This window comes from Neofelis nebulosa, chromosome 7 (assembly GCF_028018385.1).
Source record: "Neofelis nebulosa isolate mNeoNeb1 chromosome 7, mNeoNeb1.pri, whole genome shotgun sequence".
Lineage (NCBI taxonomy): Eukaryota > Metazoa > Chordata > Mammalia > Carnivora > Felidae > Neofelis > Neofelis nebulosa.
Window position 1 is genome coordinate 114,377,664 of NC_080788.1, and position 25,902 is coordinate 114,403,565.

The 25,902-nt window shown below is 44.1% G+C and overlaps 1 long non-coding RNA gene across 1 annotated transcript; it reads right to left on the reverse strand.

Annotated features, from left to right (window-relative positions):
• Positions 1-774: 774 nt before the first annotated feature.
• Positions 775-3,072, reverse strand: LOC131517380 (uncharacterized). The gene is made up of 3 exons (XR_009264568.1): positions 3,030-3,072; positions 2,111-2,276; positions 775-1,842 (listed from the first exon to the last, which is right to left on the reverse strand). It is a non-coding gene; the product is annotated as an uncharacterized LOC131517380 (long non-coding RNA).
• Positions 3,073-25,902: the final 22,830 nt, after the last annotated feature.

The window sequence follows — 25,902 nt, forward strand, 5'->3', positions numbered from 1 at the left end:
TCTTTGCTTGCTGTCTGAATTCCACCAATGGTTCTTTCTCTCTCTCAACAAAATGTAGAAGAGATTCTTTAATAGCTTGATTTATGGAGAGGAAAAGGAGATTTTGATAGAGGGGAGAGTCATTTGCAAGGTAGAGTAGAGGGAAGGGCAGAACTGGGTGGAACCCCAGCATGGCACTTTAGTCGAAGAGCCTTGAAGACACAGGGTTCCCCGGGGAGGGGGGGGGGGCAGTGTGGGATGAGTGAAGAAGCAGGGGACATGGCAAGGAGTATTCGTAGGCCAGATTTTGGGGAGGCACTGAAGGCAAACTTTCAACCCACCTAAACTCAGTCTGTTCCTCTTAGGGCTCTCATGCCAGCCTGGTTCTCTCATGCCCCATGGCCTTTGCATGCACAGCTCCCTGTACTCCAAGCCTCACTAGCCTCTGCTTGGCACACCCCTCCTCTTCCTCTTTCAGGTCCCAGTTTAAAGATTACTTTCTCAAGGATATCTTTCTGGCTCCCAGGCTTTATTTAATATGTATCATGTTGCATGTTCTCACATGTATCATGTTGCATGTTCTTACGGCATCTTCTTTCCTCCATGTGCTTAGCTCATCTTTTAATTGTTTACTTGTTATTATTTGATTAATGTCTTACTCCCTCATTGGATTCTAAGCTTCATGAAAACTAGGACTATGTGTGGTTTTACTCTTGATTTTAGCCACAGCAACTCCTCATGATGCCTGGCACATAGGCACCATTCCATAAATAAGGGCTGAATAAGTTCAGTGAATGCAGGTTAAGTGGGTCCATCCACCATGGGGCTTTCTGTCCCTTTCTACAAAGAAGTTGAGTCTGCCCAGACTGATCACCAGAACTGTGATGAGTCTGTCCCTAAGTCACTCTTAACTCCTTCATTCATACCTAGAAGAAAATCAGTTACAGTGCTTTGGTTCCAAGTAACCAAAAGTCAACCAACAATGGCTTAAACCCTAGGGAGATGTGTTTATCTACTTAACAAGAAGCCTGGAGGTAGGTGACATCAGAGTTGACCCAATGGCTCAATGCTGCCATCACAAATCAGGCTTTTCCCAACTTCCTGCCCTGTCCTCATTCATGCATTTGTTGCCACAGCAACAAACATCATTCTCTCAAAACACTGTCTCAAGCAGGAAGGAAAGGGACAAGAAGGGATTGGGAGGGTGTTTGTTTGCAAGATGAATTTAAAGAATAAAATGACCATCTGTACCAGCCTCTAGGACAGTACTTAACAACATGGTTTTGCAGTTAATTCTTTATCTATGAGCACCCCTCCCCAGTAACCTCCCCGACCAGATTTTTCCTAACAGAGGCTATTTTGGGAATGCCCTTCATCAGCCTCTAGCACAGTCCCCAGGCAGCCATGGTGCTTGCAGAAGGGGGAAACCAAGAGTGAGAGAGACCGGGAAGGTCTGAAGTGGGGATATGGGCTGCGTCCATTGCCAGAACTGGGGAACTTGGAGGGAAAGTAGGCATCAGGGTGCTCATAGCACAGGAAACAGGAAGTGGTGAGTCTGAGAGGAGAAGGGGGAGAGCTGTGGTGATTACTGGCACAGTTGGTAAGGAGCTGTAAAAAAAAAAAAAAAAAGGGAAGGGTGTAGACCCAGGGGTTTGTGCCAGTCCAGCTTCCTATATGTCCTGACGTTTTCTTCCAACTCAGTGAGTGTTGTTTCCTTCCAGAGAGGGCAAGTATATGGCTGTCCCTCTCCTCAGAAGCATCCAAGTGCAAATGAGTCCTTGGTGGGTATTTCTATGGCTCCTGCAGTATTTGGAGCGATGAAAGGAATTGAAATCCTCTTCTCCATTCTCACCTATTATGGTCCTGTGGAATTGAATACCAATAGCAGGCAGGGGAGAGAAGCTAAAATATTGAGGGTTGTTAAGAGAGAAGGAAGTAAAATCACTGATCCCACCCCCCCACTCCCATTTCCCCCCTCATTTCCATTCTCAACATCTGGCATTCTCTCTTGGGTCGTGACCTGCCTGAACAGGGTCCCTACTGAGGCTTCCATGGAGGGGTGAATCTGACAGGGTTGGGTTGGCTCTTGGGGTGCCATTGGACCAGAAAGGACCCTCTGCTGTGACCCTACTTTGTGCCTAGAAGTTGGTTCCGCATGGTCCTGGCTCAGCTCTTGTCCATCAGAGAAGTCCGAGGCCCCCTCCACTGCATCCTCGCCTTTCTCTGCCTTAATTCTTCTCAAGTCCTACTTGGAAAGGAGGGACATCATCCCAACAGGCTCAACTGCTGTATTGTGCCTGGAGAAACAAAGTTTAATACTGCAAATGAGACCATTTTAATGGCTGCTTTGTGCTGCCCCAAATAAAACATCTCTAAGTGGTTTCTCAAGATAACATATCAAAAACCAAAACACACTCAACATCCAACATTTAAAATATTCAGTATGACTCTCCGATTACCTTTTCCTGTGGAAAGACAATCAGAACAATGGTCACTAGGATACTCTGCACACAAGGGAGTGTATTGTTGGGTCTGATAGCATCTCGGCTGAGCTACCGAGGGAGGAGGATGTCAGCCTCACCCTTGGGGTTTTCAGTGATCTCAGCAAAGTTAGGAACCAAAAACTGGGGACCATGACTGAGTCCTTTGAAAGTGTGGGACCCTATGTATCTTGCTGTGATGGATGTTTCATTGCCTGCTGCCACCTTCACTATAGGGACAATCGGTAAGCCTCTTAAACGGCCAAGTGTGAGTACGTTCCATAGCATCAGAGAAAGGGCAGACTTTGTGCTGATTTGGGGAAGGGAGTGGTGGTGGATAGTCTGGTTTTAAGAGGAACTTAAAGTCTAAGGACTCCTGGGGTTTGTGGCTTGGAAGCGAAGGCAGCTCAGGGCAGTTCTGGTCCTGAGGCGTGTCCAGGGAGCCAGGACCTCCATGTGAAGAGGGGAGAGTGTGCACAAGCTGAGTGAAGGGGACTGTCATTTTCCAGCCACACTCTCTAATCTCTGGCTAGAGCAAGGACCCAAGGCCCTGGAGGAGTCAGAGCTCACCAGTCTTCCCTTGCTTCTCCAAGCTCCAGGACCCTCTCCACCTATTAGGAGAAATTAGATGAGTCAAGGGAAACTGAAAGGTAGAGTGTTGGAGGTGGCTGGGGAAGGGTTGCGTAGATAATATGCTTGAGGTGGCTGAAGACTATGGGAAGACAGGGGGCATATTCAAGCAGAAAAGCTGCACTGTCATTTTTGTGACAGTGCCTTATAACTGTAAAGCACTATCCAAATGGCTTTTGTAAAATCTTCCTGTTGTCTCTGCCCATTTTAAGAGAACGTCTGCCCAGTGGCCACTAGGAGGCAGCCAAGTCCCATGCAGTTGAGGTATCCCTGGCAAGTAAGGTCCACCACTCGAGGAGGGCCAGAGGGACAGCCCTCATGGGCTGTGGCCATGGAAATTCAGCCAACCCAAGGCCCAGGGGCTCCAAGGCCAAACTTAAGCAGGCCAAACTTAAGGCCAAACCTTTGTCAATGCCCCTCTCCTTACTCTCTAGCATCCTCGTATCTCACCCAAAGCACACTTAGAGCTTCTTGTCTGCCACCCAGGACCCCACCCACCTTCTGTCTCACACAGAGCTCATGGCAGGACTGACCTGCCCCAACCAGTTCCAGTTCTTATTCGCTCAGGTTCTACTAAAATATTGGCCCATCTGAGAAACTCATTTGCACTGCATGGCTGAAGACAATTTACTATTTACTTTTTTCTTTCTTTAAATGTTTATTTTTAAGAGAGGGAGAGAGCACGTGAGGGGCAGAGAGAGGGGGAGAGAGAGTATCCCAAGCAGGTTCTGTGCTGTCAGTGCAGAGCCCAATGTGGGGCTTGAACCCACAAACCATGAGATCATGAACTGGGCCAAAAATCAAGAGTTGGACACTTAACCCACTGAGTCACCCAGGTGCCCAGATAATTTGCTATTTAGCACTTCCAAAAATACTCTTACTTGAGGGGATTTGAACCTTAACAGTGATGGTATAAACTTAGTTTCCTCAAGCGCCTGTATGGAGGGGCTATAGTAATTATAAGGAATATATTTTTCTGGCATGTTCTGCTACTGTTACGGGACCATTCACAAAGTCTCTTGCACATTTCTGGGAGTCTCCAGAAGGTATCTTATAGGAGCTCCGCTCGTGCCCCAGGCCTCCAGTCAGCGTGGGGGGATGCTTCCGACTGTTTCTAATGAAACAACAGAGGGACCACTCCCCCACCCACCTACCTACACATGTACTCTCAAGTGTTCCAAGGCCAAAATGATATCTTGCTCCCCAATATCATAAAAATATTCACAGCCGGCACTTGTGCAGCACTTATCATATGCCTGGCACTTTGCTAAGTTCTTATATACACTATTCTCCACAACAACCCAGTAGGGGGAACTATCATCCTTACTCCTGTTTCACAAATGGAGGATTTGAGGCCCAGAGATGTTAAGTACTTTGACCAAGATCACACAGCTGATAAATGGAAGAGGCAAGATTCAAACCCAGGCAATCTGGCTCTGCAGCTAGGGTTTTAACCAGTGCACACAATGCCTCTTCAGACAGCTCCAGAAACTGCAATTTCAGCCTCCTCACAGCCTCCTTTCTCACTGGCACTGCCCAGTACTTGCCCTGCCCAGTACTTCCCCTTCCTGCAGACCTCTGAATCTGTTTTTCAGGTAGGCCTAAGGGCCTGGCATTCCTTCCTTCCTTCCTTCCTTCAGTGTTAGTTATTTACCAGGATGCTCCACAGACCAGCTCCCCACAGCGCCTCCCTACTGCTGCCTGGGATCTAGGACAGGAGACAGAGATGGGCTTTGGTCTGCAGAAGCCAGGTGAACTTTGGCAACCTCTCTTATCTTGCCCTTTAGGCAGCTACCTCATGTGATTATCCTAATGTTTGTTCTCATGGCAAGTGGAATTATCCCATTAGGACTAAAGGGATCATAGAATCCTAGAGTCAGAGGAATATTAAGGTTCAAGACCTGTCCTCTCTTTTTATATGAAATAAGTGCCTGCAGGGGTGAAATACTTCATTCAAGTTCACAAAACTCAAGTAGGCTAAAGCCATGACTAGAAACCAACCAACCAGATTATTCTGCTAACAACAACGTCTAACATTTATTCAACACTTACTACACGCTGGGTGCCAACACTAAACCCCATAAATGCATTATCTTGTTTAACTCAATGTTCCTGTGGCCTAGCTCTGTTCTGTATTTTTCAAATGAGAAACCAATTCCAAGAGACTAAATAACTTGCTCAAGATCACATGGTCTTTAAGCTACAGGGCTGGGATTGAACCCAGGTCTGTCTGTTTTTAATTATTTTATCTCATTTTATTTTTTTAATTTACATTCAAGTTAGTTATCATACAGTGCAACAATGATTTCAGGGGTAGATTCCTTAATGCCCCTTGCCCATTTAAACATCCCCTCTCCCACAACCCCTCCAGCAACCCTCTGTTTGTTCTCCATATTTAAGAGTGTTTTATGTTTTGTCCCCCTCCCTGTTTTTATATTATTTTTGCTTCCCTTCCCTTAAGTTCATCTGTTTTGTATCTTAAAGCCCTCATATGAGTGAAGTTATATGATATTTGTCTTTCTCTGACTAATTTCCCTCAGAATAATACCCTCTAGTTCCATCCACATAGTTGCAAATGGCAAGATTTCGTTCTTTTTGATTGCCGAGTAATACTCCATTGTATATATATACCACATCTTCTTTATCCATTCATCCATCAATGGACATTTGGGCTCTTTCCATACTTTGGCTGTTGTTGATAGTGCTGCTATAAACATTGGGGTGCATGTGTCCCTTTGAAACATTGCATACCTGTATCCCTTGGATAAATACCTAGTAGTGCAATTGCTGGGTTGTAGGGTAGTTCTATTTTTAATTTTTTGAGGAACCTCCACACTCTTTTCTATAGTGGCTGCACCAGCTTGCATTCCCAGCAGCAATGCAAAAGAGATCTTCTTTCTCTGCATCCTCCCCAACATCTGTTTTTGCCTGAGTTGTCAATGTTAGTCATTCTGACAGGTGTGAGGTGGCATCTCATTGTGGTTTTGATTTTTATTTCCCTGATGATGAGTGATGTTGAGCATTTTTTCATATGTTGGTTGACCATCTGGATGTCTTCTTTGGAGAAGTGTGTATTCATGTCTTTTGCCCATTTCTTCACTGGGTTATTTGTTTTTGGCGTGTTGAGTTTGATAAGTTCTTTATAGATTTTGGATACTAACCCTTTATCTGATATGTTGTTTGCAAATATCTTCTCCCATTCTGTCGGTTGCCTTTTAGTTTTGCTGATTGTTTTCCTTCGCTGTGCAGAAGCTTTTTATTTTGATGAGGTCCCAGTAGTTCACTTTTGCCTTTGTTTCCCTTGCTTCCAGAGATGTGTTAAGTAAGAAGTTGCTGCGGCCAAGGTCAAAGAGGTTTTTGCCTGCTTCCTCCTCAGGGATTTTGATGGCTTCCTGTCTTACATTTAGGTCTTTCATCCATTTTGAGTTTATTTTTGTGTGTGGTGTAAGAAAGTGGTCCGGGTTCTTTCTTCTGCATGTCGCTGTCCAGTTTTCCCAGCACCACTTGCTGAAGATACTGTCTTTATTCCATTGGATAGTCTTTCCTGCTTTGTCAAAGATTAGTTGGCTGTATGTTTGTGGGTGCACATTAAATATTCTTTAACATATTATTTCCATTACTACATGGAACAAAAGAGGAACAGTGAGAAGTAAGTTTCCCTCACACCCTTTTACCCTGTTTCTCCAACCTCACAGGCAACCACTATTGATTGGTAACATCCGCCCGACACTTTACAGTTTTAAACAATAATTTCCCAGAAATTATCTCATCAGATTCCAGCAACAGCTTCCTAAAATATGTTAGGCATAAGTTTTTATTGTCTCCTTTTACAAATTGGGAGCCTAGCTCAAAGAGATTATAACTTGCTCACTTAGGCTTCTAGTAAATGGCAGAGCCAAGATTAAGACCCTGGTCATCTGAGACCACCTTCTGAACCTTTTGAAATACACCACACTACCTCCCTTAGTGAAAGAGTCTTGGGTTTTTAGAACTTGGAATATGCCATAAATAGTTTGCCTTCTACAGAGAGAGACTTTTAGTTGGTCAGGAAACAGGAAAAACCTCATCATTTCTTAAGTATTTACATTCCAGAGTGAACTGTTCATTCTCTGCTTTGGGGCAGATTTACAAAGACACTTCCCTGTGTTTTAGAGAATTCTACAACTAAAATCATTGGGGTGCTTTCAGGCGAGACCAAGGATCCTGTGTGGACTGGTTTTCTAGGGCCACCATAACAAAGTACCACAGACTGGGTGGCTTAAATCAACAGAAACTTCTTCTCTCTGCTCTGGAGGCTAGAAGTCTAGAAGGTGTTGGTAGTGTTGGTTCTTTCTGGAGGCTCAGAGGGAGAATCTGTTTCAGGTCTCCAGGCCTCTCCTGGCTTCTGGTGCTTATCAGGTATCCTTGGGATTCCTTGGTCCAATCTTTGCCTCTGTTGTCTCATAGCCTTCGCCCGTGTGTGTGTGTGTGTGTGTGTGTGTGTGTGTGTGTGTGTGTCTGCCTGTTTGTCTGTCTATCCGCCTGTCTTTGCCTGTGTCTCTGTTATCCCTTTTATCAAGACATCAGTCATTGGATTTAGGGCCCATTCTAATCCAGGCATGACCTCATCTTAACTAACTATATCCACAAAGACCATATTTCCAAGTAAGTTCACATTCTGAGGTCCTTCGTGGACATGAGTTTTGAGAGGATGCTTATTCAACCTAGTATACTGTGTCTTCCTGTTTTATTTAATAAATGGAATATGCTGAGTCCTGGAGGCAGGAAAATTCTGCCCATCTTAAGGGAGGGAAAGGAAAGGGGAGAAAGATAAATGGAGGACTCCTCAGAGGAGTGTACAGATTACTGCTGACTGAAACCAAGAAACAGCATGAGCTGGCTTGGGGGGACAGTGTATCATTTTATTGCAAGGCTTTTGGGTCAAAATGCTTGTGTTTTAGTGAACATGAGAATGAGAATAGGAGTGAGGTGGAGAGAAGAAAGGAGAGAGCTGGCTTAGTCACAAGAATAATCTCCTCCTGCCCCCCGCAACAGTAAATAGCTGGGGCCAAGTCCTAGGCAGATAAAGAGGAGATAACAGCTAATCAAACCTTAACACACACTGTAGGTTCCTTTTCTGCATTGAAAAAAAGAACAACAAAAAGCAAACCAACAAAAAGTAAATAGCTGGGAATTTAACTTGGAATAAATGATTTTTTTCAAAGAAAATGTTAAGGTGTAAAGGAAAACATGAGTGAATGAAGAGCTATACTTTTTTTTAGTTAGTTTGTTTATTGGGGGAAAGAGAGAGAGAGAGAGAGAGAGAGAGAGAGAGAGAGAGAGAATCCCAAGCGGGCTCCATGCTGTCAGTGCAGAGCCTGATGTAGGGCTCCAGCTCACAAACCATGAAATCATGACCTGAGCCAAAGTCAGACGCTTAACTGACTGAGCCACTGAGGTGCCCCTGAAGAGCTGCACCTTGATCTTGATTGTGAAATCTAAATAAAGTTAAGATTACAATAGAATATAAAGACACAATGAGCTGCATTGCAGGGCTTAACAAATAGTAAAACTCATCTGGAGTATGAATGGGCAAAATATTTAGAAAAAAAAAATGTTTTAGGGAACTTAAAATAACCAGGTAGCTATCACTACAATCTATCAGGGTAAAGACAAGAAAAATTGACGAGGGAAATATACTGAAAAAATAGATTGAAGGTATTTAAGAACTTTATGTAAGATGAATAAGCATCAACACAATGCTATAAGAATCATTATTGAATAAATATCATCTAAATAGTGAGACGTCCGCATGAATCAGAATGAGCTTATATTCATATTTTTCACCTCGTGCACTACAATACATTTCAAATGGGTCATAAAAAGCCAGAGAAAACAATGGAAAAGCAAATGTGTTTCAACCATGAAGAGGAGAAACCATTTTGACTATTGATGAAAGAGATATCACAGACAGGGTAGATGGATCCAAATGTGTTTTTAAGAGCCTTTTGTGCCACTGAATGTAATAAAGCAAACACAAAAATGAAAGCCACAGAAGGAGGAGAATTCTATGTGGCAAATAAAGCTTTTTATCCAAAATAGCTAAGGAATTGATATAACTGTAAAAGGCCAGTATCCTGTTCCTTTTTTGATAAGTAGTCAAAGGAAGTGAGCACATCATTTACACACCAACCTCTACATAGAAAAATGTGCAGCCCCACTATAAATCTTGAACTTGCAGTTTTAGCAACTTGTATATTGTTATAAAAATCAATTTAAATGCTGAAACTTAATGTTCAATTATTCAAATTCCCTGGAGACTAATTTGGCAAAAACTACAAAGTAATTCCTATCCTTTGATTCCATAATACTTCCTATAAGGAAATGTCTAAAGAAAATAATGTAAAAGAAAAAAATCATTTCTACAAAGTTTTCATTACAGTATTATTTAAATAGGAAAATATTAGAAACCAACCATTTGCACAATGACTTCTAAGTCATTTCAAAGGGTGGGGTATATATTTCAAAGGGTGGGGCAGGGGCGTCTTATGACCCTCTAACCAGAATCCCCTGGGATGGTGTAGAAAGACAGGTTCTTGGGTCACACTTCAGACCTCGTAAATCATAATCTGAAGGGGGCCTAGGAATATTCATTTTATCAGGCAGGCTAGATGACTCATAATTGCCCTGATGTGAGAGCCACTATACTGTAAGCCAACCACAGTGCAGGGGGGCATTTGGAGGACCAAACTGTGTTTGAAGCAACAGCCCCTGTGCATGCACAGAAATGAAAAGGGAATAAATTATGAGGACTGCAGAGAGAATACCCAGCTCTGTGGGCAGCGAATGCACGTGTGTGAGATGCCCACAGAGCAGTGGCCACAACAGGACAGAGTAACAGAGCACTCACTGGGTGCTCATCATGTTGTATTTTGTTCTATAAATTGTTTTTAAACTCCATCGTGGTAATACAAACTCCTATTTGTCAAACTCCTAGGAGGGTATTTGTCAAACTCCTAGGAGGGTCACATGAAGAGTTAACCGAACACTGGATTTTTTTTTTTTAACTATTTTCCTTTTTTTTTTTTTTTTTTGAGCTTATTTTGTGAGAGAGTGCTCATGTGCACACACACGCATACACACACGTGCGCATGCCAGGGAGGGGGAGAGAGGGGGGGAGAGAGAGAGGGAGAGAGAGAAAGAATGAGAATGAGAATATGAATATCCCAAGCAGGCTCCACACAGTGCAGACCCCAATGCCAGGTTCGAACTCATGAACCATGAGATCATGACCTGAGCTGAAATCAAGAGTCGGTTGCTTGACTGAGCCACCCAGGCACCCCTGGAATACCAGATCTTTAGGGTCCCCGCCTCAAAGCATCCTTGCCTGGATGTCACCCCCTGTCCTTTTCCTCCCTTGGGCCCCCAGATCCTGGGTGATAACAGGTCTTTTCTGCCTTGGATTTGATCCAAGGCCTGGCATCTCATAAGTGTCATCCCACTATACCCTTGGTCATGTCTCATGTTGGATCTTGCTGTGTGGGATGAGTGCATCAGGACATTTTTCTGATCACCCATTTTTGCACCAAATTGAGAGCAGGGGGAGAGATCAGAAGGCAGCATGGTGGAGACTGTTAAGTATTGACTTTTCAGGATAAACAGAGGAGATGGGGAGTGTTGCAAATGCGATTCTGAACTTCTCTGGCTCCCAGACGATTCTTACTTTCCTGTGGGCTGATCCCTGAGGTGCAGAAATGCCACTGTGGCTCTGCTTCCCACAGAATCCTCTTTCCTGGAACCTACAGATCCATTCTTGCCTGAAGCCTTGGGGCTTCTTGCCAGGATCTGTGGATTTCACAAGATACTACTTTCCAGTCAAGGTTGGCCAGCCTCCCCCATGAAGGCTGGGCAAATGGCCAGGATGCCAGGCCAGTGGGAATCTATGTAGGAAGGGAGAGTCTACTTTGTACCACAGAGTAGCTGGGGGAGAGGGGGGCAGCAAGGCAACAACATACCCCAGATTTCATTCTTGATGTCCTGCAGCCCTGGGGGAGAATCTAAACTCTTCCTCTCAAACCAGCACATCAGTTCCCTGGCCCTGAAATACCAAGTTTCACCTCTTCCTGGATACCTGACCACTTCTCCCCTGGGTGGTACCCATTCTTTAAATTTTTTTATTTTTTTTGAGAGAGAGACAGAGTACAAGCAGGGAAGGGGCAGAGACAGACAGAGACATAGAATCCAAAGCAGGCTCCAGGGGCTTGAACTCCTGAACAGTGAGATCATGACCTGAGCCGAAGTCAGATGCTCAACTGACTGAGGCACCCAGGCACCCCTGGGTGGTACCCGGTCTTTAGCAGCTTCACACAGTCCAGCAGAGGGGGCGCCTTTTCTCTAAGGGAGATCAAGCTGGGGAAAGAGTTCTCTCAGGATGTCAGAGTAGGTGCTTGGGAGCTGTCACTCCTCCCAGCCTCCATCTGCCACCCCATAACCTCGCTGCCACCTTCAGACCTTGTGTAAGCCCTCCTCATGAGGTCAGAAACCAGCTCTGAGAGTGGATTCAGCACTTTCCCAGCCTCCTGTGTGGTGACCTACCCTCTGGAGGAAGAGAGCAGAGGGGCAGAAGCGGGCAGGTTGGGGGGCAAGAAGAGACACTGGGATGGGATCCTATTGTGACCTGCGGAATAGATCTTTCATCTTTTATCCAAAAGTATTTATTGAGTGCCTACTGTGTGCCAAATGCTGCACAAGGAAGCTACAACTATGAAAAGACAGACATGACCTTGCCTTCATGGACATTACAGTCCAGTGAACTCAAGGCAAAAAATAGGCAAAGTCAGGGAATGACATGTTTATATTATAATGAGGGCTCAAAGGAAATAAACAGGTACTGTGATAGAAAATAAAGTAAAATTCTGCTTCCGAAAAGATGGTCAGGGAAGGCCTCTCTGAGTCTGGGTGATAGAAGCAGTTGACAGGGAATAGCACAAGGCTGAGATACCAGCAGGTGCAAATGTCCTTCAGTAGAAAAGAGCTTGGTCTGGTCTAGGAACTGCAGTCTCATTGGAGTTGGGGTTCAGTGAGTGAAGGCAAGACCTGTGGCCTGAGATGGTTGGAGGGGTGGGCAGGGACCAGACCAATCAGACTAAGTTTAGGGATTTTTATTTTTGCCTGAGGAGAGCAGAAAATCGTTGAAGGTCTTTAAGCAAGGGACCCTTTGTGGCTTACATTTTCAAGCATCACTGTGGCTGCAGGTCTGGGAACAGGCTTTAGGGGCAGGAGTGGGAGAAAGAAGAACATTTAGGAACCCCTGCAGTGTCCAAGTGAAAGAGGATGCTGCTTGGAATTGGTGGTGGAGTTGAGAGAGAGGTGGGGATTTGGAGACGTGTTTGGAAGGTTGGACCCAGAGGACGTGCTGCTGGGCTGGAGTAGGTGATGGGGAGGAGTCAGGCTGAATCTCTGACTTCCAGCTTGAGCAGCCCAGTGCTGGGTGGTGCCATTTACCAAGGTGGGGAAGGTTGGTAGGGGCCAGGGGGACAAGGAGTGGGGAGCGGGAACAGGACAATGTCTTCAGACCTGCCCTGACTCCAAAGTCAAGGAAGTTATTATCTCATCTTCCTTCCCAGCCTCAAGTAAGGCCTGTTAACCCAATTTTACAGGTTAAGCCCAATGAGTCAAGGGTTTGGGCTGAGAGATAATACCAAAGAGTCCATCTGCCATCTGTGTTCTGCATCCAGTCTAACACCCTTCCCAGCCCAGCTATGGAACCCTCTCCCAGAGATCTCCCCAAGGCCACTTTGACCCATCTTGGCAAAGCTCCCAGGGTAGGATGCTCTGGCCCCAAGATATTTTGTCCCATCCCTAATCTCCCCTTGAGCCTTCCTCCTTTTCTCAGAAGGCCTTTTCCAGTGCCCTCCCCTGGGTCTCTGTGCCTGTGTCCTTATCTACAAAATGAAGATAACAATCACACCTATCTCATAAGGTTGTTGTGAAATGAAAGTGAGTTAGCTTTTTAAACATGAAACAAGTAAAGCATTTAGAATCGTGTCAGGAATAGGCTCTTGGCCATATTTTAGTAGTAGTAGCAGCAGTAGCAGTAGGTTTTCATCAGTGTGTGTGCTTGAGGAGGAAATGTCTCCTTATTAGAGTAGACACTTCTGTTTTCTCAGCTGCGGAAGGAGGAAAGAATCGCTAAGGGCTAGGCTAGTGACAAGTCACAGACTGACAATTTTGAAAGAAGGTGCAGAGCTGGAAGATTAATGCTACCATATTGGAGCTTGAAGATGGACCCAAGAGTTCATGAAATGTAAAAGTCTCCAAACCCCAGGCACCAGAGCAGTACCAGTACACAATGATGTTTTCTCCAGTCTAGGGCAATATGGAGAAAAAATACAAATGATACAGTGGGTTTTTCTTAAAATCCAGCTTAATTCTGTTTTTTAATTTTGAGATGTTGTCCTTCACACTTTCAACATTAAAATATTCTCTATAAAATGTTAGTGATAGTTGTGGGTGACATGGTTATTTGCAATGATATTAACTGGCCCATGAAATCCAAAATCTGGAACAACTCATCTTTTTACAAACGGAGAAACTAAGTCTAGGTCATAAGTGCAGTTTGTGACAGAGCCTCTGCTCATGACTTTCAGCCTAATGCTCTTTTCACAGGACTCTTCCATGGCTGCCTAGGGCTCTTTCGCTTGCCAGTGGCTGAAACTAAACTCAAACTGTCTTTAGCAAAAGGGAAATTCAAGAATTTCAACCAGAAAGAGAAATAGGGTCTTGGCAGGAAAACACTTTGGATGCTCATTAGACACCTGGAAGTAGATGCCATTGCCACCAGCCTCCCCGCTGTGGTTCAAAACCCATCAGCTGGCTCCCCCAGTCTTTTCCCACCCCCATCCCTTCCAGTGCACACACACACCCCACACATACCACACAAACATACAGTACACCACATACACACCACACCACACCTACCATACCCCACATACACACACCACCCACCCATCACCCACACACTACATACATCCATGTACTACACCACACATACCACACGTACACACCACACACATACATATACCCCACACACCACATATACACACACACCATGCAAACACATACTACGTGCACATACATATCACACCATACACACACCACACACATACACACATACCACACACACACATGCAGCACACAAACACATACTACGTGCACATATGCACCATACTACACACACCACACAACATGCCACAAATACATACACACATACACACCCCACACACACAGCACCAAACATAATACATGCACATACACAGCACAAAAACACACACTACATGCACATACGTGCACCACACTACACATACCACACACCATACATACACACACACCATAAACACATACACACACCACACACATGCCACACATACACATACCACACACATGCCACACAAACACTTCATGCATGTACACACACCATGGATACACCACACCATACACATGCCACATACACAAACGTATACCACATAAACACCACACATACCACACATGCACACACCACACACATACACACACATACCACACCACACACACCACACATTCCACATATACACCACATATTATATACACACCACACATGCACACATCACACACATACACACACCATACCACATCCATACCACACACACCCCACACATACATACACCACATAGACACCACACCATACACATACCACACACATACTGCACAATACACATACCACACATATGCATCACACTACATACACACACCACACACACTACACTCACATACATACCACACTACACACACCATACCATATACTACTCACATATGTAGCGCACACACACATACCACACAAGCAGACACAGATACCCCATATATAAGATACGAACATTCACCACACAAATGTATACACCATTCAACACACACCACACACATACCACACACATACACAATCCACACATACATACACACACCAAACCTACATATACTACATCCACATACATGCACCATACTTACAGTGCACATATACACACACCACACGCACACTGTACACATACACACCACACACTACACCACACACACCACATACACACTGCATACAAACTGTACAAACCATACACATGCAAACCATGCCACACACCACACATCACACATTTACACACATACCACACACATACAAACATACCATACCACATATATACCACACATACACTGCACACACATACATACCACACACATATACACACCACACACATTCACACATACCACACTACACATACACCACACACCACACATACTACACAATACCTACACCCACCCCACACCACATATACACACACCCCACATACAAAAACATATACCACGTAAACAGACCACACATATGCCACATAAACATGCCAACACACACACACACACACACACACCATGCCACACACACCACACTCATTCTATGTAGACCCCTTAAGATCCATTCTTTGACACACTGCATACCTACGCAAGCCTTCTCTCAGGACACACCAGCCAGGAGTGTCTAATCCATTCCCCATCCAATGCATCTCACTTATTCCTCAGGGACAGAGCTACCTCCCTAGCCAAGGCCATCAGAACACACTGTCCCTAGCAGCCTTTCAACCATGATTTATTATCTGGGTAATTATGGGAAGCATCTGCATTTTCTTTATTGCATTAGTGATGATCACACATCCAGAGAACTAAAAATAAACAGCAGAAGGTCTCACTGATTTGAAGCTGGGTCAATGTTTATTTTCTCAAAGATTGAACTTCCTTGATATGGATGTAAAGTTATATTAAATGGGCCTTAGGTACATGGAGTGTGGTCTATTTGAATACATAGGTGGGTAGGATTTGTCTGTCTCTGGATGATGCTTAGGATATGGAAGACACACCCAGAAGATCTCCTGGTTTTCTGTGTTGCTGCTCTGATTCTGTTTCATCCCCTGCCTTGACACACTAAGAAAATAGGCACCCTTCTCTAGGCCTTACTTTCCCCATCTGGAAAATGGGAAGATGGAAGAGAAGGCAGGAAAGACAGCAGAATATTGATCCTAACTTTTGTAGTGTCATTAGTCTCTGACAAAGAGCCTCAGAGCTGGCCTTTCTCTCTAATCCATTTTTCTTCAAGTAGGGGACCTGTATTCCAGGACTTGTGGAGCTACAGGATAAAAATGGAGCATCATCTTTTATGCAAATATTTAGGGGAAGAATAAATAAATATGGAGTATAATGCAAAATTTGGATTATATGCAATAATGCAATAATTATATGCAATTAATGCAATATTTTTTTTAAGTTTATTTATTTTGTAAGAGAGAGAGGGTAAGCAGGGGAGGGGCAGGAAGAGTAAAAATCCCAAGCAAGCTCCATGCTGTCAGCGCAGAGCCTGCTGTGGGAGTCCATCTCACAAATGGTGAGATCATGACCTGAGCCAAAATCAAGAATTGATTGCTTAACCCACTGAGCCACCCAGGCACCCCTTGGATGACATTTTTAAAATAAAAAAGTGCCACTAGCTGAGTTACAACACAAATTGAGCTCCCTCTCTTGCGAGGTGTCTACTGTTAAAGTGAAGGCATTGACTGAGAAAGAATGGGATCCTATAAATTGGAGTGGGGATAGGTAAGAAGACCCTGATGAAGCTGGGACGGTAAGGCCCTAAATTCTGAAGAGTCTTCTTTGCCAGAGGAAGCAGCCTCCCCACCTCCAGTTGTAACTTTTCCCTCTCATCTGAGGGCACTAACCCTGCACAACCTGAAGAAACCGTAATGTCCTCCCCTGAGGCATTCGCCATGCAAGACGATGCTGATTCTCCTCAGGACCCACCTCCATCACCTCTCTGCTCCTAGAGCTACAGCCAGACTCAAGTCCCTAAAGATGAGCTACAAAGTAGGACCCATGAGGAGGTGTGCTGCACTCCAAAAGAACTATTTGAGTTTTCTGATTTATACAGACAGAAATTTAGGTAACGTTTGTGCAAATGAAGCTTGGGAGTGTAGGATGATGGTGGAAAGAACCTAAAGTTGGATCAGGCCAAATTTATTGACATGGGTTCACTAAGCAGAAATTCTGCATTTAGTGTTTCAGCTGAGGGCATCGTGAAGGGCTCTAACAGTTTGTCCGGTTGGCTAAAATATGGGTCAAAAGGTGACCCACGGTGGGTGAATTACAAATGCCATGCCATCCTTAGTTTAACGTAGAAGAGAGTCAAAGGTTAAGGGGGTTGGAATTTTAGAGTGGATTAATCATTTAAGATTTACTCACCCACACTGGAAGAGTCCAGAATACCCACCCTTCACCACTACTGTGAGAAATAAATCTGTGAAACGAGCCCAGGCATCCTTGAAAATCTCTGGGATCACTCTTATCTGTAGGCCAGACCTTATAGTAAGGACCACAGTCACTGAATCGGGAAACCTAAATGCAATGGGAGTAATTGGATCCTGGTATGGTAAGGGTCAAATGTCAGCACTCAACTACCGGAAGCAAAGTGGGCATGGTTATGGTAAAGGACAGCAGAGCCAAAGCAGCAATCAGAATAGTCTGACTCCCATAGATCCATGGTGTTAGCTAGTTGATCATGGTGTTCCTAGAAGTGAAATAGATAGGAAGCCTATTAAATTCTCACTTGATCTGTATAAGCAGACAAGTTCTGGGTCAAATGAACAAAAGTTTAACCTGAATCATAAAAAAAAAGTCATGCTCCCTCAGTCAACTCCCAAGTGTGAGCAGGTTTATAGACCCAGAACCCCAGGAATGAAGGAGAAGTCAGTTTCCCTTAATGAAGAACCCAGTACACTGCCAGAATTTATACTGTGAATTTTTCTCCTGGCCTTTCCCAAAGAGACCTACAGCCTTTTACGTATACTTTTTAATTGTTTTAAATATTTATTTATTTATTTTGAGAGAGGGAGAGGGAGGGAGGGAGAATCCCAAGCAGGCTTTGGGCTCTGTACTGACAGTGCAGAGCCTGTTTGGGATTCTCTCTCTCCCTCTCTTTCTGCCCCTCCCCAACCCAAGTCTGTTCTCTCCCTCTCGCTCTCTCTCTCTCTCTCTCTCTCTCTCTCTCACACACACACACACTAATAAACTTTAAAAAAATAAAATAATAAAAAGCTTTAACTTTTTACTTTTAATTGTGCATTGGGAAATAATCAGGCCCTTCAGGGACTACTAGGCATTGACTCCAAAGTGACATTAATTCCGAGAGACTCAAAATGTCACTGTTGTCTACCAGAGCAGAGGCTTATGGAAGTCAGGTGATCAGTGGAATTTTAACTCTGATTCATTTCCCAGTGGGTCCCTGCCTTAGTCCATTCAGGCTGCTATAACAAAATGCCACAGACTGGGTGGCTCAGAAATTTGTTGCTCACAATTCCAAAAGCTAGAAGTCTAAGATCAGGGTGCCAATATGGTTGGGTGAGGGCTGTCTTCTGAGCTGCAGACTTCTTATTGTATCCTCACATGGTGGAGGGAGCTAGGGAGCCCTGTGGGATCTTTTTCACAAGAGCACTACTCCTGTTCATGAGGTCTCCACCTTCATGACCTAATCACATCCCAAAGGCCCCACCTACTAATACCATCACCTTTAGGGGTTAGGATTTTAACATATGAATTTTAAAACAAACATTCAGACCCTAGCAGTCCTCAAACCCATCCTGTGGTTATTTCCCTAGTTCCAAAATTCATGATTGGAATAGATCTACTCAGCAGCTGGTATACTCCCCACATGGGTTCCCTGACCTGTGGAGTGAGGATTATTATGGTGGGAAAGTCCACTAGAAGCATCTATCTAGAAAAAAAAAAAAAAAAAAAAGGAAACAAAAGCAATACCACATTCCTGGAGGGACTGGGAATTAGTGCCAAACTAGCATGTCCGTGATACCTCACATGCAGCAATTGGTCTGGCAAATGCTTTTTTCTTGACAACAGAATTTCACCAGAAGCTTTTTGCTTTCAGCGGGCAAGGCCAGCAATGTATCTGCACTGTCCTCCCTTGGGGGTATATCAACCCTCAGGCCCTATGTCATCATTTAGTTCACAGGGATCTTGATCACTTTTTTCTTCCACAAGATGTCACACTGGTCCATTACATTGATGACATTAGCTAACTGACCTACAGAACAAAAAGCAATGACTCTAGAGTCATCGGTAAGACATTTGCATGTCGGAGGGTAGTATTTATTAATCCCACAAAAATCCAGGGGCCCTTTACCTCAGTGAAATTTCTACATGTCCAGTAGTGTGAAACATGTCAAGATAGCCCTTGAAACGTGAAGGATTAGTTGCATCTGGCTCCTCCTACAACCAAGAAAGAAACACAATGCTTTGTAGTGCCTCTAGATTTTAGAGGTAACATATTCCTCATTGGGTATATTATCCAGCCCAATTACTAAGGGACCCAAAAAGTTGCTAGTTTTCAGTGGGGTCAGAAAAGGAGAGGCTCTGGCACAGATCCAGGCTGCCACACAGCTATTCTGCCACTTAGGCATATGATCCAGTAGACCCAGTGATGCTTGTAGTGTCAGCAGCAGATAGACATGCTGTTCAGAGTCCTTGACAGGCCCTTGTAGGTGAATCACAGCACCAGGACCTTAGGATTTTGCAGCAAAGCCCTCCCATCCTCTGAAGTTAACTACTCTCCTTTTGAGAAACAACTCTTTGCTACTGGGCCTCAGTAGAGACTGAACACTTAACCAAGTTATCAGGCAACCTGAGCTCCCTGTTGTGAACCAGATGTTATCTGACCTACCAAACCATGAAGTCCAGCATGTATTCCATCATCAAATGGGAATAATATATACATGATCCTGCTTGAGCAGACCCTGAAGGCAAAAGTAAGTTACCCAAATGCTCATGGTCCCCACCCCTGCTCCACTGCCTTCTCTCTCCCAGCCTGTACATACAGCCTCATGGGGAGTTCCCTATGATCAGTTGACAGGAGAAGAGAAGACTCAGGCCTGGCTTACAGATGGTTCTACATGGCATGCAGGCACATCTGACTGTGGACAGCTACAGCACTGCTGCCCCTCTCTGAGACATCCCTGAAGGCAGTGGTGAAGGGAAATCCTCCCAGTGGGCAGAACTCTTGGGAGGATGCACTGGGTTTTTCACTTTGTGTGGAAGAAGAAATACCAGACATGTGATTATACATTGATCCATTGGGCTATGGCCAATGGTTTGGATGGCCAGGGATCTGGGACAAACATGATTGGAAAATTGGTGATAAGGAAATTTGAGGAAGAGTTATGTGGGTAAACCTCTCTGAATGGAGCAGGGGAAAACATGAAGATATTTGTGTCCCATGTGAATTCTCACCAAAGGGTGACCTCAGCAGAGGAGAATTTTAATATTCAAATGAATCAGATGACCTGTTCTGTGGATACCAGTCAGCCTCTTTCCCCACCCACCCCACCATCACCCAACAGGCTCATGAACCAAGTGGCCATCGTGGCAGGGGTGGTGGTTATATAGGGCTCAGCAACATGGACTTCTATTCACCAAAGCTAGCCTAGCTGGCCACTGATGAGTGTCCAAACTACTGGCAGCAGAAGCAAACACAGCCCCTGATACGACACAACTTTCCAGGGTGCTCAGTCCACTTACCTGGGGTAGGTTGATTACATTGAACCACTTCTGTTGTGGAAGGGGCAGCATTTTGTTCTTACTAGAATAGATACCCTGGATACAGAATTGCCTTACCTATAGTGCAATGCTTCTGCTAAAACTACCATCCAGGGACTTACAGAATGCCTGATACGCCATCATGGAATTCCACCCAACATTGCTTCTGATCAGGGAACTTACTTCACAGCAAAAGAAGTGCAACGATAGGTCCATGATTGTGGAATTCACTAGTCTTACCATGTTCCCCACCATTCTGGTTTGATATGGTTTGATAGAAGTGTAGAGTGGTCTTTTGAAGACTCATTTGTAGTGCCAGCTAGGTGGCAATACCTTGCAGGACTGGGATAAAGTTCTCCAGAAGGCTGTATAAACTCTGAATTAGTGTCAAAATATGGTGCTGTTTCCCCCATAGCCAGGATTCACAGACCCAGGAATCCAGAGATAGAAATGGGAGTGGCACTGCTCACTATTACCCCTACTTACTCACTAGCAACATTTTTGCTTCCTGTTCCCATGACCTCATGCTCTGCTGGCCTAGAGGCCTTAGCTCCAAAGGGAGGAATGTTTTCACCTGGAAACACAACAGTTATTCTATTGAACTGAAAGTTAAGACTACAGCCCAGCCAGTTTGGACTCCCCACGGCCCTGAATCAACAGGCAAAGAAGACCAAGTTACCCCACTAAAGGGGATGATTGGTCTTCACTAACAAGGGGAAATTGGACTGTGAATGCACACTGAGGTAAAGGAGAGTATGTCTGGAATGTAGGAGCTCTCTCAGGATGTCTCTTGGTATTACCATGACCTGTGAGTAAGGTCAGTGAAAAACTGCAACAACTCAATCCAGGCACGGCTTCTAATGGCCCAGATCCTACAGGAATGAAGGTTTGGGTCACCCCACCAAGTAAAGAACCATGACTACTTGAGGTGCTTGCTGAGGGCAAAAGGAATACAGAGTGGTTAATGGAAGAAAATCGTTCTAAATACCAACTATGCCGGCACCTGGGTGGCTCAGTTGGTTGAGCATTTGACTCTTGATTTTGGCTCAGGTCATGATCCCAGGGTCATGGGATAGAGCCCCATGTCTTGCTCTGCACTGAGCGTGGAGCCTTCTTGAGATTCTCTGTCTCCCTCCGTCTGCCCCTCTGCCTTGCTCATGTGCATGCTCTCTCTCTCTCTCTAAAAAAAAATTAAATTTTCGGTTGAGCATCTGACTTCAGCTCAGGCCATGATCTCACAGTCTGTGAGTTCCAGCCCCGCGTTGGGCTCCGTGCTGACAGATCAGAGCCTGGAGGCTGCTTTGGATTCTGTGTCTCCCTCTCTTTCTGACCCTTCCCCATTCATGCTCTGTCTCTCTCTGCCTCAAAAATAAATAAACATTTAAAAAAATTAAATTTTTTAAAATGACATTATTATTAAAAATAAATAAATACAGGCTATGACCACATGACCAGTTACAGAAATGAGGGCTATAATTGTAAAGAATGTTTCCTCTTTATTTTTTTATGAATATACTGGTATGCAAATATCTTTTTTCTTCCCTCCCCCATTCCCTTATCATGTAACATAAGATATATTGTCCTTCTATAATAGTTTTAAAGATTTGTTAATTTTACATCATAGTATTTAAGTTCTATGATATCAGAAAGAAGAGTAAACATCATTAAAGGAGTTTATTGCTTCTGGGGAAGGAGTGCATTTTTGGTTGTATGTAAGATTGTTGTATCATGTTAGGCAGATTTATGGCCTTTTTTATTGTCTGTATTTGGAGAATAAGTATGGTTTAAGAAGATGTGTATGGATGCCTAGTTGATGAAGGGTGAGCTTGTGATGGTTAATTTTATGGGTCAACTTGACTGGGCTATTAGGTGCCCAGATGTTTGGTTAAGCATTATTCAGGGTATGTCTGTGAGGGCGTTTCTGGATGAGATTAACATTTGAATCCATAGATCAAGTAAAGCAGATTGTCCTCCCCAACATGGGTAGGCCTCATCCAATCTGTTGGAAGCCTGAATAGAACAAAAAAGGCAGAGTAAGGGAGAATTCACTTTCTCTGCCTGATTGTCTTTGAGCTGGCACATTGATTTTTCTCCTGCCTTTGATCTCAGACTTGGACTGGAATTTACACCATCGGCTTTCCTGGGTCTGTAGCTTGCTAACTGCAGACTGTGGGACTTCTCAGCCTCCAATACTGCATGAGCCAATTCCTTATAGTACATATCTATAATATATATCTATAATATGTGTACATAATCTATATATCTCCTATTGGTTCTATTTTTCTGGAGAACCCAGGCAAATACAGGCCCACAATACTTTTAGGGACCCATGAAAATGTTTTAATTTTAGTTTCTTTTAAAATCAGGAGATGAATATAATAATAATAGACATATAAAAATGAGTCAAGACTGGATTATATTTGTCTTTATGCCAACGTAGTTGTAAAATATAATTTTACATATATTTTTATGGAGGGATGAGCCCACAAAGGCACAAGTGCCTAAGCCCCATGAAAGTCATAATGTGGCCCTTCTAACACTCCACAGTGCCCCATCCTTGAGGGTTGGGAGTCTTTTTGCCTAGGACCCAATGTCCACCCATTGGTTCCATGGGTTGACCAGGATGGTGTTTCTGTGGCCTTGCATTGACCTTGGAGAAGAGATTATTTTTGGAGTTGTTGTCTTTGAGTTATATCTATTAATAGAACTATGTGTGTGTCTAGTGGGAGGTGGGTCCAGCAGTGCCAAAAGCAGAGTAAACCAGAACCAGGCATAGATGAGTAATAGCCTCTCCTCTGAAAAGAGGATGACTATCAAGAAGCACCTTCCCTGCCCCCACCACCAGTTTTCCTCTGTGTCCTGTCCTGGTTCTTGTCTAATTAGGTTGACTTCTCTCTCCTATAGATCAGGACTAAATATTTAGTAAGCCCACATTATGTGTCAGATACTCCTCAGGGCAAAGATAAACAACAAATGCAGCCTTTGCAGGCAACAGCCTCATAAACAAGATGTTAGAGCCCAGGGTACAAAGTGCTATGCAAAGATCTGTTTTAATTCTGCCTGGATGAACCCTGAAGGCTTCACAGAGGAGGAAGCACTTGAGGAGGGCTTGTGAAGATGAATATGATTTTGACCACAAATGTAGCCTCAGGGAAAAGGGGAGGATGGGCATGTGTCCTTCCAACCCCCGTAGGGAAGGATTTGTTTGTGATAGTCAGAAATGTGACAGAAGCAACAAAATTGCATTAAATGAGCTCTGTAAGTTGTGAGCCAAAAAGTGCAAGTGTTTGTTCTGTGACACTGTAAAACTGACAGTGTAAAACTTTCTTCTAGCCAAAGGGAAAAATGAAAGAAATTCAAATTAAGAGTATCCTGTCATAGAAGACCTACCACTATCACAAACTATTCTGTGTCCTGAGGTCTCTTTACTCACCTGCAATCTGACAGGAAAAGAAGGGAAAGAAGAGCATTCCAAGGAGATGGCTTGGCACAGGCAAAGGGGAGGAGGGCCAGGTTCTGGGAATGGCGGTAATGCTGTCAAGTCAGAAACAGGAGTATAACACTGGCATGGCCCCAGTCAAGCCTCATATCCCAAATGAGAAAACAGGTACTAAGTAAGACAAGGAGTATCCTTGCCTTTTGTGGTAAGTGGGTGGCCTCTTAGTGATAAGTGTGATAAACTGTGTGTCCAGAGTGTGTTTCTAGGGATCCAGCTATAAATATCCTAGCTGATTTAGGAACTATATAGTATAATATGGTATAATAAAAATATATGTACTTTTTGGTTCTTTATCCTGGGTTCCTGGCACAAAGCTCCTCAAACCCTTGGAATTCCCTGATAGGAATGTCTTTTGATATTCATACTGAGTCCTTTTGAACACACAGTAGTTTATGCTAAGGAGGTGACTCAGGGTAGAGTCTCCAGCTAGCTTCAGGATGGGGGGCTGATCACCAGAAAGACCAAACACAATTAGAGGGTGGAAATGTTCAGCCCCAGCTCTCAAACTCTTGGGGGTGGGGGAGGGGGCTGGAGATTGAGTTATATAAACTCTGAAACAATGAGATTCAGAGAACTTCCAGGTTGGTGAACACATCAAAGTGTTCAGTGAGTAATGTGCCATGAAAGGGAATAGAAGTTCCACTCTCCCCTCTAGCCTCATTCTTTGCTCTATGTATCTCTACTATTTGTCTCTTCCTGAGTTGTATCCTTTATAATGAAATGGTAATCATAAGTAGAGGACTTTCTTTAGTTCTGTGAGTCATTTCAGTGAATTATCAGACCTGGTTTGGGGGAAATTGTGGAAACCTCTGAATGGGTCAGGTAAAAGTTAAGTGTCATCTGGGGATTCCACTTGCTGGTATTTAAAGTGGGGAGAGTCTTTGGGACTGAGTCCTAAAGTTTGTGGGATCTGATGCTAACTCCCGGTAGATAGTGTCAGGATTGAATTGAATTGAATTGAATTGAATTGCTAGACACCTAGTTGGTGATGGAGAATTGATGGAGAAAACAACACATATTTGGTGTTGGGAAAAAACACTCATGGGAGTCAGAAAAAAACATGCACATAGAAATCACAATTCATAAGGAAACATCATCACCTTGGTTTAAGGAAGACAATTTACAAAGCAGCTCATGGACTTCACAGTTTTCTTATGACTAATTCAAAGTCCTTTTGGCTTTACAGCCAAGCCAATGAGAGTCCACAAAACCAGTTTTTTCCCCAGGAAAAACTAGATCTTCTGTTCATTTTGATGGTAAGCTGTAAAGCCCACATAGAGGCATTGAGTACCCAGGGTTCCTGGGGCTTCATGGCCTGGAAGCTCACTGGAAGCAGTTCCTTTTGGAAGGATGTGGAAGGAGGAAGCAGGACACCGGGTTCCAGCTTGCCTCTTCCACAGATGCCCTCCTTGCCTTTGGGCAAGTTGTTCACATCTCCGCCTTCATGATTTCTCATCTACATAATGAGGGGTACTGGACTTGATGATTGCTAAATTCCACCCAGCCCTAAGATTGCCATCCATGCCTCTAACCTATGGAGGATGCCCCAGAGATTGCTGGAGGACACAGTTAAGGAATAAGTCCCTATGGGACTTATCACATTGAATCACAATTAATGTTGAGTAAAGGAATTCTTCAGGGAAGCAAACAGCCCCAAATTACTCCCGCCCCACC